This window comes from Capsicum annuum, chromosome 10 (assembly GCF_002878395.1).
Source record: "Capsicum annuum cultivar UCD-10X-F1 chromosome 10, UCD10Xv1.1, whole genome shotgun sequence".
NCBI classification, from domain to species: domain Eukaryota; kingdom Viridiplantae; phylum Streptophyta; class Magnoliopsida; order Solanales; family Solanaceae; genus Capsicum; species Capsicum annuum.
The window spans coordinates 49661079-49674670 of record NC_061120.1 but is presented as its reverse complement, the minus strand read 5'-3'; positions in this window follow the sequence as shown (position 1 = coordinate 49674670).

Sequence of the window (13592 nt, the reverse complement as noted above, 5' to 3'; positions counted from 1 at the left end):
CAAGTTACAACCCATAGGCAAGAGTTGACACTATTATACCGTGTCTTGATTTATGAGATATTCTATAACTCTTGCCCTAGAAGCAAGACTTAGCCAACAAGTTACGCCCAATGGACAAGAATTGACACTATCATATTGTGTTTTGATTTATGTGATGCTCTATTAGTCTTGCTTCTAAGACAAGACTTAGCCTAAGAACCTCGCAAAAGAACAAGTTACGCCCAATGGACAAGTGTTGATACTGACACATTATTTCTTGATTCATGAGGTATTCTATAACTCTTATCTTAGAAGCAAGACTTAACTCAAGGATTTTCAAATAAGAAGTTGTGATCCGCAAGCAAGAACTTAGCACTACCACATTGTGTCTTGATTTATGAGTTGTTCTATAATTTTTGCCTTAGAGACAAGACTTATCCCAAAGGACGTCCTAACAACAAGTCATGCCCTTAAATTTGCTTTAATGTAAAAAATAAAATCTCTTTACAGATTATCCAACTTCTTATTTATTAGCAAAATATAATAGGAGTTGAGAAAAATGAAAGAAGAGATCAAACAAAATAGATAAATTAAAAAAGAGATTGAGAAAAAGAGAAAAAAAATAAAGGTTAAGAAAAAAAGAATAAATAATAAAAAAGGAATAAAAAAGACTGAGAAAAACAAACAAGAGAAGAAAAAAACAAAAATAAAGTTTGAAGAAAATGAAAAAGAAAAAAATGTGAAATGATAAAAAATAAAAAAAATAAAGGTTGAGACTAATGAATTAAAATAAGATTAAAAAAAACTAAAATAAGGTAAAAAATGAAAAAAAAAATTAAAATAGAAGTTAAGAGACAAATGAGAATGAAAAATTTAAAAATATTTGAAGTGTAAAGGGAAAAAAATGTACTTGTGCTATACATACAAAAGTAGGAAGGCTAGTCTTTAAAGACTTTTTTTATGGAGCTCAAAAAATCAAAGCCACCCACTATTGGGGTCATCCCATGTAATTTTTTGATTTTATCCGACATGTATTATCTCCACAATTATTATTTAATTCTATATATAAATACATAGACATATTTTCATTAAAAAATCATCTAATCTTTGTTACATTTTTATAGAAAATTCAAATTCTGACCTCCTAAAATTTTTGTTCACTTTAATAATTGATAGCCCTACTTGGATGATTTGATTTAAAACAAGATTATTTAAATTTTTAATTTCAACGTTAATTATGAGATTGTAATTTTAGAATAATAATCTTATCTTCTATATACGAGAAATAATTTAAAATTTAATATGAATTTTATTGTGGTTTTAACTATTATATATAATTAATCACGGAATAAATTGAATTCTAAAGTGTATATTGAGATAATTTCATAATTACTATAACCAATAGCCCTTTCTAGTTATGGCTGCATGGGATAAGGCAGCTTGATCTCGATAACTTATAATATAGTGTCCTTAAATTCTTGCTACTTTTTTTACTATTTACAGCAACACAGATGAAGGTGGCCCATGACAAAAGGAATACTTCCTCGTTCTCATATGTAATACCCCAAGTTTTGGCCTCTGAAAATTTCTCAATTTTTCCGTCAATGCTTAGGGTATGGCTTTGATAACGGGTCGTGAAGACTCCTCACGAGTCGTATAGTGCCAATCATTCTCTGACCAGTGAGGATTACCTATATTTCTATCATAAGTACAACTAGGGCCCCACGAGTCATAAGTTCTGGTCACGAATCGTAGGGTGAGACTCGTGACCAAACCAATAAGGTGGCCTGAGTCACTGCCCAAATTACTAGTCGTGGTGACGAATCGTGGCCAGTGACCACAAGTCGTTATGAGACCCGTAGCGACTGGGAGTTATTTTTCAACACATTTTTCTTTAAGAGAAAATTAGTATTTCCCCTTTATTTTATAGTATTCACACGACTCAAAACTTTCCTTAGCATCATTTCCACCCAATTAACATAATCATAAACTGCTCTTCTCTCTCAAATTCTCCAATCGATAGCAAGGCTAGGGTTTCTAGGGATTGGTCATCTAGGACTCAAAGTGTGCTTTCTTCTCCAAATTCTTGGTATTTTCAGGCATGTATCTATTTCCTAAACTTGTATTTTAACATGATATGCAACGGTTTATTATTTCTATTGTTTTAATGTTTGGTTTTGGAATTTGAGTTGAAGATTTTGAATGATTATTGATTCAACGAAATTCCTATGGTTAACATACATTGCTTTATGCTTTATTGATGGAATTTGGAACTAATTGGATACATGGATTTGAATAATGGAATGGGGGGCACGGATTTCCCCAAATTGTATGAATTTATTGTATTAGAATTGGTAATAACCTCAACCTAACTTTATGAAATTGTCATTAAAAAATAGTTATATGCATAAATTAACCATCTCTGAAACTATTGTATTACATAAAAGGTTAATGAAACATAAATTATTTTGAAAGGCCATTATGGCCATGATTTGGTTTAAATTATAGCTTGGGAGTCGTGGATTCCCTCAAGTTGGTGGATAATTAGAATGACATGATTGTATAAGTTTGCAATCATAATGGTATGACGATACCAATGGGTAATGCCTTAATAAATGGTTCTTGGTTAAATGGATGGGTTTATGCGTAATTATTTTAATTAGGCTTAAAGGAAATTATCGCAGAAGGTGAAGGTCTCATGGGGACTGATATTGGAAACCAGGTTTGCCGACGTGGGGGTCTCCATGATCATGTGTATATTTCACACTTGATATATATATATATATATGTATATATATATATATATATATATATATATATATATATATATATATATACCTTGGATTGGCGTGGGGTAGTGGATTCCCTGACCTTTTCTTGGACTTCTCTAGGGGAAGATGGGCCCATATAGCTCGTGGGTCTTTTTAGGATGGTTAGAGCTACACAGTCTAGGTTTATGATTTTAAACCTTATTCCCTATCCCAGCATCTTCTATATATTTATGTATGCATGTATGTGAATATGTATATTGAGTTTGGATTTGATTTTGAAATGACACTATTTTACCCCTATTTTGAGTTACATGCTAGCGCTCACCCCGCTATCGTCCTAGGACACTACATTGTTTCATAATGCAGGGTCCTAAGACACGACTTTTACCTTTGTACTACATTCAGTGATCCAGTTTGTTGGTTGGTTTTTTGTGAAGTGGTTAACTTTCATCCTTTAGAAAGCTTAGTCATTCCATCGATTTTTTTCCATATTATAGAACTGAAAAATTCACATTAACATTATCATTGTTATTGTCACTGTCATGGTCAGGGGCATGTCCCAGCCTAGTTTGATATTTGAATTGGTTTAGAGGTTTTTATGGACATGTGTGGGTTGGATAGTGTTGTTGACTCTTAGAGCTTATTTTGTGTTACATTAATTATTTTATCTTTATTCTCTGGTTGTCTTCTATTTGTTATTATTTGGATTATGTTTGGTTTGGACAGGCTATGGGAGTAGTCTCTATCCCATGGTGGTCTTAAGATACCTGTCACGGCTAGGCCCGGGGGTAGGGTAGTGACAAGCTTTGTATCAGAGCCTAGGTTCAGGGTCATTGGGTGTCAATAAAGTTGCGTCAAGGTGTAGCGTGCCACACTTATCAGGGGTAGGCGACAAGGCATTTAGGAATATTTTCCATTCTTGTGTTCTAATCGGGCTATAGTGTTTGGTATCTTGAATTTCCCTATCTTTGATTTACTTTTATTTCAAATCATGCCTCCCCAAAGATCTGATGTTCTTCAGAACTCTAAAGGACCTTTTGTTCCACCTTATGATAATATGGATGGAACTTGACATATTTATGGAGTGCAGACCCGATCTAGGGTCCCTGCTCCTGATTGTACTACCCCTCATGGAGTTTCACTAGTCCCCACTAGCTCTTCTCTAATTGGTGACATCTCTACTATGGAGTTTTGTCATTCTATTAATCTGTTGATTCAGTTGGTGACCTTCTAGTCTCACTAGTCAGGTCAGGGTGGTTCTGTTGCTCCTCCTTTGGAGGTTACTCGGGTTGGCCAGTTTATGAGGTTGAATCCCCCAACCTTTATTGGCTCTAAGATTGAGAAAAATCCATAAGGATTTATTGATGAGATGGAAAAGGTCTTTAGGATGATGCATGCTTCTGATTATGAGGGTGTGGAGTTTGCTGCATATTAGTTGAAAGATATGACATATCAGTAGTATGAGGAGTGGGAGAAGTTGAGAGGTAATGATGCATAGCCAACTTTATCAGATGAGTTTTTGGGTGCCTTTCTTGATTATTTCTTTCCTCAGGAGACGAAAGAAGCTAAGGCGGAGGACTTTGTGAATCTGAAGCAGGGCAAGATGAGTGTGAAAGAGTATGCCCTGAAATTTCAGCAGTTGTCCCGTTATACTTCGGAGTTGGTGTATTCTATGAGGGAAAATATGAGATGAACAATGACATGGACATCTCCATACTTGTGGTGTATATGTAGCAAGTGAAGGATGAAAAGAAGAAATAGGAAAATATTGGAAAGAGGTAGAATAAAAAGTTCAGGTATTTAGAGTAGGGTGCAAATTAGCAGAATAGTAGAAGAGATGGTAGGCAGTAGAGCAAGAAAAAGACTTGGGGAAATTCTGGTTTATATTCATCAGCTAGTGCTCCTTATCCTAAGCCTTCGGGTGATCGCCATTTTTAGGATAACCAAAAGGTGCTACTTCAGGTACTGGCACTATCTAGAATTATCTTTATACTCTTGCTACTCTCCAGGAATCCGAGGCATCTCCTAACATTTTTATTGGTACATTACAACTCTTCTCTAGTGATGTGTATTATTTTCTTAATCTGGGGTCTACTCTTTTCTTATGTGACCCCTTATGTGGTTGTGCATTTCGATTTAAATCCTAAGACTATTCTCAAGCCCATATCTATTTCTACCCAAATGGGTGATTCTACTGTGGCTAAAAATATTTATAGGGTTGTGTGGTGTCCATCTTTCACAAAGAGACCTTGGTGAATTTGGTAAAGCTTGATATGGAAGACTTTGATGTTATCTTAGGGATGAATTGGCTCCATTATCTCTACGCATCCTTAGATTGTAGGACCCAAAAGGTTAGTTTCCAATTTTTTAATAAATCGATAATTGAATGTGAGAAAAGTTCCTTAGTGCCTAAAAGGAGGTTTATTTATTATCTTAGTGTTAGTTTTGGTTGAATGTTTTGACTTTTCTTAGTCGTGTTATTTCTAGTGAAGAGATTATGGTGGATCCAAAGAAATTTAAGATGGTTAAGAACTGTCCTAGACCCACAACTCCAATCGACATTCAGATCTTCTTGGGCTTGGCTGGGTATTATAGGCAATTTATGGAGAGTTTTTCTTTTATTACTGCTATGTTGATAAAGTTGACTCAGAAAAAGGTAACGTTTTTATAGTCTGATGCTTATGAGGGTAACTTTGAGAAGTTAATATATAAGTTGACTTCTGCTCTAATTTTGAAGTTGCCCGATGGTACTGATGGAATCGTGGTGTGTTGTGATATGTCCTGGGTGGGTCTAGGTTATGTCTTGATACAGCATGGTAAGGTTATGGCTTATGCTTCTAGGCAGCTTAAGGTTTATGAAAGGAATTATCCGACTCATGATTTGGATTTGGCAGCCATGGTTTGATTTGAAGATTTGGCGTCACTATTTGTATGGGGTGCGTATAGATATCTATTCAGATCATAAAATTCTATAGTATGTGTTTACTTAGAAGGAGTTGAATTTTTGACAGAGACGATAGATTAAGTTTCTAAAGGACTATGACATGAGTTTTTATTGTCATCTAGGTAAAGCTAATGTTATTGATGATGCTCTTGGTAGGTTGTCCATGGGGAGTTTGTCTTATGTAGATGAGGAAAAGTGAGGATTGGTATGGGATATCCACCGGTTGGCTAAATTTGGAGTTCATCTATTGGACTCGAATGATGGAGAGGGGGTAGGGGTTCAAGAAGTGGTTAAATCATATCTTGGTGTTGAGGTGAAGGAGAAGCAAGCTTTGGATCCTAATCTTATGCAGATAAAGGATGGTGTGGGGAAGAAGAATGTTATGGCCTTTGAGATTAGTGGTGATGGTATCCTGAGGTACCAAGGTAGGTCGTGTGTTCCTTATATTGATGAGTTGCATGAGAGAATTTTGACTGAGGCTCATGAGTCAAGGTATACAGTTCATCCAATTTCGACAAAGATGTACCATAACTTGAAGAAAATTAATGGTGGGGCAACATGAAGAAGGATATGGCAAATTTTGTGGCCAAGTGTATAGTCTATCAGCAAGTAAAGGTTGAACACTTGAGGACTAGAGGGCTATCTCAAGAGATAGAGTTACCTGTGTGGAAGTGGGAGATGATCAATATGGATTTTATTACGGGTCTTCTGCAGTCTCGCAATCAGTATGACTCAATTTGGGTTATTGTAGTTAGGATGACTAAGTTTGCTCACTTTTTGCCTGTGAGGACTACCTACTCTGGAGAGGATTATGCTAAACTTTTCATTGAGGAGATAGTTAGATTGCATGGTGCTCTTATTTCTATCATTTTAGATCTAGGTACGCAATTCTCTTCTCACTTTTGGCATTTATTTCAAAAAGGTTTGGGGACTAAGGTGAACCTTAGCACCGTTTTCCACCCTGAGATGGATGGACAAGAGGAACAAACTATTCAGACTTTAGAGGATATGTTAACGGATTATGTATTTAATTTTGGAGGTAGTTGGGTTGATCAATTGCCTCTTATTGATTTTACATATAATAGTAGTTATCACTTGAGTATCCAGATGGCTCCTTTTGAGGCTTTATATGGTAGGAGGTGTAGGTCTCCTATTGGGTGGTTTGAGGATGGTGAAACTCAATTGTTTGGTCCTGGCTTGGTTTACCAAGCCATGGAGAAGGTGAAGGTAATTAGGGAGAGACTTAAGGATGCCCAAAGTCGCCAAAAGTCCTATGCGGATGTAAGGCGAAGGATTTCCGGTTAATGATTAGAAGTTCTTGAAAGTTTCACCTATAAAGGGGTGATGTGGTTTGGGAAGAAAGGGAAGCTTAATTCCTAGTATATGGGTCCATATCAGAGTTTGCAGAGAGTGGGGAATGTTGTTTATAAATTGGAGTTGCCTGGGAGCTTAGTTCTATTCATCCGGTTTCCATGTGTCGATGTTGAAGAAGTGTACGGGTGACCCTTATTTGATTGTGCCTATTAAGAATGTTGGTATTTTGAATTTATTATCTTATGAGGAAGTCCCAATTGAGATTTTTGATAGGAAAGTCCATAGATTGAAGACTAAGGATGTGGCTTCGATAAAAGTCCTTTGGAGGAATCAAAATATAGAGGAAGCTACTTGGGAAGCCGAAGAGGACATAAAGTCTAAATATTTGTTCTTGTTCCCTATGTTGGATGGAAGTGTTTGAGGTACGGGTTCCTATTTTGCTCTTATTGCTTTTCAAACTTTGTTCTAGGTTTTGTGGTTGCATTCTTTCTTGTTTTCGTGTTAATGGGTGCCTTGACTCCTCATTCGGGGATGAATCATCCTAGGGGGAGGGTAATGTAATACCCCAAGTTTTGGCCTTTGAAAATTTCTCAATTTTTCCATCACTGCCTAGGGTACAGCTCAGATGACGAGTCGTATAGTGCTAATCGTTGTTTGACTAGTGAGGATTACCTATGTTTCTGTCGTAAGTACGACTATGACCCCCATGAGTCATAAGGTTAGGTTAAGAGTCATAGGGTTGGACTCGTGACCAAACCAGTAAGGTGGCCTTGAGTCACTGCCCAGACTACTAGTCGTGGTGACGACTTGTGGCCAGTGACTACAAGTCATTACGAGACCAGTAACGACTAGGACTTATTTTCCTGCATATTTTTTATTGAGAGTAAATTGGTCTTTTTCCTTTCTTTATCCTATTCCCATGACTTAAAACCTTCCCATAGCCCTATTTCAAGCCAATTAACATAATCATAAACTATCTTCTCTCTCAAATTCCCCAATCGATAGCAAGGCTAGGGTTTCTAGGGATCAAAGTGTAGTTTCTTATTCAAATTCTTGGTATTTTCAGGCATGTATCTCTTTCCTAAACTTGTATTATAACATGATATTCAATGGTTTCTTATTTCTGTGGTTTTAATGTTTGGTTTTGGAATTTGGGTTGAGGGTTTTGAATGGTTATTGGTTGAACGAAATTCCTATGGTTTTCATGAATTTTGTATGCTTTATTGATGGATTTTGGAACTCATTAGGTGCATGTGTTTAAATAACGAAATGGGGGTCGCAGATTTTCCCAAAGTGTATGGATTTATGGCATTGGAATTGGTAACAACCTCAACCCACCTTTAAAAATATGCTTTGAAACATGATTATATGCATAAATTAACCATCTTTGAAACTATTGCGTTGCATTAAAGGTTAATGGAACATAAATGGTTTTGAAAGACCTTAATGGCCTTGATTTTGTTTTAAATTAGAGCTTGGAGTCGTGGATTCCCCTAAGTTGGTGGATAATTAGAATGGCATAATTGTATAAGCTTCCAAGCATAGTGGTATAATGATACCAACGAGGAATGCCTTAATAAATGGTTCTTGGTTAAATGGATGAGTTTATGTGCAATTGTTTTAATTGGGCTTAAAGGGGGTTGTGTAGCTCGTCATAGAAGGTGGAGATACTGGGAGGACCGATACTGAAAACCATATTTTCCGGCTTGGGGGTCTTCGTAACCGTATGCATAGTTCATACTTGATATATATATACACCTAGGATTGGCGTGGGGTCGTAGATTCCTAGTTTTTTCCTTGGACTTCTCTGTTTTGTGCGTCTAACACGCACTGGGGACCTTCCGGTGAGGGAGCTGGACCCATATAGCTCGTGGGTGTTTTTAGTATGGTTAGAGCTATATAGTCCTAGTTAATAATTTTAAACCTCATGCTAAACCTTGTTCCCTATCCCAACATCTTATATATATGTATGTATGCATGTATGTGAACATGTAGATTGAGTTTGGATTTGATTTTGAAATGACTTTATTTTACCGCTATCATGAGTTACATGCTAGCGCTCACCCCGCTAACCGTCCTAGGATTCTACATTATTTCATAATGTAGGATCCAAAGCGTTAGGTGATTTGGTTCATTGATTGGTTCATGGTGAAGTGGTGAGCTTCCATCTTCCAGAAAGCTTTGTAATTCCATCAGTTTCTTTTCATATTTTAGAATTGAAGAGTTCATATTAACATTATCATTAGCATTATCACTGTCATGGGCGGGGATATGTCTCGACCTAGTTTTATAGCCGGATTGGTTTAGAGGCTTTTATGGATATGTGTGGGTTGGATGGTGTTGTTGAATCTTAGAGCTTATTAAGTTACATTAACTATTTTATCTTCATTCTCTGGTGGTCTTCTATTTGTTATTATTTGGAATATGTTTGGTTTGGACAGGCAATAGGGGTGGTCTCCGGGCCACGATGGGTTTGAGATACCTATCACAGCTAGGACTGGGGGTCGAGTCGTGACATCATATTATTTAACATATTTATTAAAAAAATTCATCTCAAAATGGTTGACATGTTTAAAGAATCTAGAGATAATTGGACACATTTTTTCAACTTTACCCTTAGTAATTTAATGAAAGATTAGATAACTCTAATATGTAATGACAATATTTAATGTGATCTTAATTGGGTAATTTGAGTCAATTTGCCCCCTATTAATTTCTCCTTAAGAATTGTGCAAAAGAAAAACATGACAAGTAATATGAGACAGGAGAAACATTAAATATAGATCTATATGGACTTCTTCTTAGTTTTTCATGTACCTGTTGTTGTTTGAAAGTTGCTTCAAACAACCTCAATTATTATAGCAGAATGTTCTCATGTATAATTGGATAACTGAGTAAGTATGCATTTAGTTCACCAGCCCTATCCCTTTACACACCATACAATGTATAATTGCGAGTTAGAAATCAAAATGACGGGAAAGAAATTCAATCCAAATAATGTACTAATTTTTTCAATCCAATCTAGCTATAGTAAAGTAATTTCATGCGTTATAAGTGATTTGGTTAATGTTTCATTAAAAAGTATTGTTAAAATATATACATTGTTTGAGTCTGTTTTTATTGTTACTGTTACATTGAATTTACTATTGCATTGAGTTAGTTATAAGCTTGTTAGTTAGTTAGTGGAGACAGCTGTGTGTGAGCTTTCAATATGAAAAGTTGGTGAATCGATTAGAAGATTTTTTTCTCCCTAAGCTAAAGACAAATCTATAAATTGTTGCACTGAGGAGATCTATAATGCACTTCTAATCATTTCTTCATCTTTAATAAAATTCCTTTTCCCTATCTAATGGCTTCTTTGTGTTTGTCAGTTAGTGTTTGAGCTCCTATAGTTAATATTTCTTATGGTATCAGAGCAATCATTGCTAGCTATGTAGATCAGAATCACAGACGAGGATCAAACTCATGAAAAAAGCTCAAATTCTCTAGAACTAGTTGAAGAAAACCTAGAAATAGAAGTTATGGAGAACCGAGAAATATCATTCATTGAGATTGATCAGAATGATCCACTGTGTATAGGTCCATCAGATGTCTTTTAAGCAATATTGATCCCTATTAAAATGGTTGGATCTAAGAATTATGGAGTTTAGAGTCATCAATGAGGATCGCACTACTAGAAAAAAGGAAATATGAATTTGTAATTGGAGCTTGTAGCAGAGTATTGTATAAGAATGAATTGCACAAGCAGTGCGAGACTTGTAACACAATTATGTTCTCATGGATAATAAGTATTGTCAGTGAAGAGCTCCTGAATTTTGTGTGCAACAAGTGTATTTGCAGTATTAGAAGATCTAAAGGAACGCTTCAAAAAAGTGAATCGTATGAGGCTCTTTTAATTATATAGAGAAATTAACATAGTCATAAGATACTTATTTAGTTTCAACTTACTTCATAAAATTAAAGAATTTATGGAGAGAATATAATGTTGTGGTACGTTATCCAAGCTGTGTTTGCACAAAATTAAAGGATTATGCAAATCAGCAAAAACTGATTTACTTTTCGAGTGGCCTGAATGACTCATATGATCAAGCTCACAGGTAAATTTTATTAATAGGAGTTACTCCAACTCCCTGGTCCAATAGTGATGCAGGTGAATAAAACTCAAGTAGGATACAATTATGGAAGTTAGAATTACAATGGGAAGAAGTTTGATTGCTGTTATTTCACTGATCATACTAGAAATAATTGCTACAAACTGATTGGTTATCCTATTTATTGGAAATATGGAAGAAACTTAGTTGTAACAATGGAGATTCAATAGCATCAGGTTAATAATTCTATTTTGGAGGACACATAATCATGGACATGAAAAGTTTCAGAGCTGTGGGAATCAATATGGAAGTCAATCCAACACTCAACACTCAGTGAATAACTTCACTAGAAACAACTTTGTGGTGATGCAAGTTAAATTGCTTCAACTAGCCATGAGGTGAACAGTGCCAAAGTTGCTCGGACTCTCCAAAAATTATTGCCGCACCCGTGTTGGATCCTTCAAAAATACACTATTTTTGGAGGATCCGATACACACCCGTAGGCATTTTTTAAGAGTCCGAGCAACTTAGAATGGTGCTATATATCCAAGGGACAAGGATTTGTTAACGAAGAATACATGCAGGTCATAGAGTTGTTGAAAAACATACTAAAGTGATGAAACATGTCAACATGACATGTATAACTACTTGTCTATTGTCTTATGTTTTTTCACAAGAGTGGGTAATAGATTCTAGTGTTACTCACCATATTCAACAAACAAGGAGTACTTGTTATAAATACTGTATTCAGGTACAAGAATCTGTATACATGCAATACAAACTTCAACTCTAGTTCAAGTCTAAGACAAGAACACTTTTGAAGTTACTTAACACCTTCAACGCTAGATTATGAATAGTCTATCTAAGAAGTGTGTTTATTTTCAGAAAATAGATGAAATAGAATTTGTAAGGCCAAATCCCCCGACTTCATGGAGTGTCCTTAAGGAATAATTCCCCTCACTGTACCCGAGGTTATGGAATCTTTCTCCCAGAATAAATTGGCCTTCAATCTAAACAATAGTGGTACCTCAAATTGTTGGATTCAACGAACTCACTCAACAGTTTGATTGACCATACAAAATGTTTTGAATACAAGAAGAGAATTTGTATTTCAAAAAATTCGTGTCTAAACTTGTGGATGTGATAACGCTCAAATTACACTCTTGAATGGGTGTAAGTGACCGTTGTCAATATAAAACCCAACTAGGTTGAGGTCAAATCCCACAGGGAATATGGTGTGAACTAAAGTTGTTTGCAATTTAATCCACTGATAATTTAATGTTTCCTGAAATGGGGGGTTTAGGTTTAACAAGTTGTTGTTTCTCACTTTACATTCAGTGTTTGTAAATCAAGAGTTTATGAAATAACCCGAATTATGTTCACTAGGGTTTTCGGTACATGACAGATACTAAAAGTGGTTCAAGATTCTCATGGTGGGTAGGATAACAAGCTATCTTTATCGATATTATGCTTAAATGTCTCTCGACCTGCTTAAGAGTTTAAATCCCTAATCCTCTCGGACTTAGGGAATTTCCATTTACTGCCCAGATTTTACCTCAGGTTAACCAACCTTGTTACAACACTGATTATTAAATGAAGTATTTTCGAGTCCCTGTTGATAATTCACTTCGTACTATATTTGATTTTTTTCTCAAGCAAATCAAAGCAGGTGTGTCTAATATTTAAAACCAATAGACATTAATTAAAACTTCAAAATTATCAAGAGATCCTACCACCTATTAAATCTTGAATACTTAGCACCTCATCAAGACCTAACCCTAGATCCCATAATTCAGGTTAAGGGAGTTTAGCCACTCATGATGCAATGAACGAAACACATAATCGAATTTATGATTTGAAAGATAAAATTACAGAGATAAATAATAACCAGTGAATCGTAGATTAGATCACAAAGGAAAATCCCAAAAATACTGATAATAATCTCTCAAAATAGTTGTGTTGTTAAAGTCTAGGAATATAGAGAGAAAATATCGGAGTATGTTGTCAAAACTCAAGATGTCGAATAATGTCTGGAATCGTCCCTAGAAAACCCTAAAACAAAGCTTTAAATAGTTTAACCTAATCATGGAAACAAAATAAAGGTTACAGCTTTTCCTCGGAATAGACGACGACATCCGTGAGAGCTTATCAGGAGTCTGACGACTTATCATGGATATCATCAGCTCCTCTTCTATTTTGGATCTTGTTGTCTAAGACTGAAGACGACAATGACGATGGCTTATCAAGATTTTGACGGCTTATCAAGAACATCATTATATTCCTGCTGTAATTCTCATATCATGTCTACGTCTGATGGTATCCTTGACGCCTTATCATCATCCTGATACCCTATCATAAAATATCGTTAACTCTTCTAGCTGAAACTCACTCCTGTTTAAGGCTAACGGTATTCCTGACGACTTATCAGACCCTTGATGGCTTATCACAAAATATCATCACAACTTTTACTTTAGGCCAAGTTTTTATCTACTA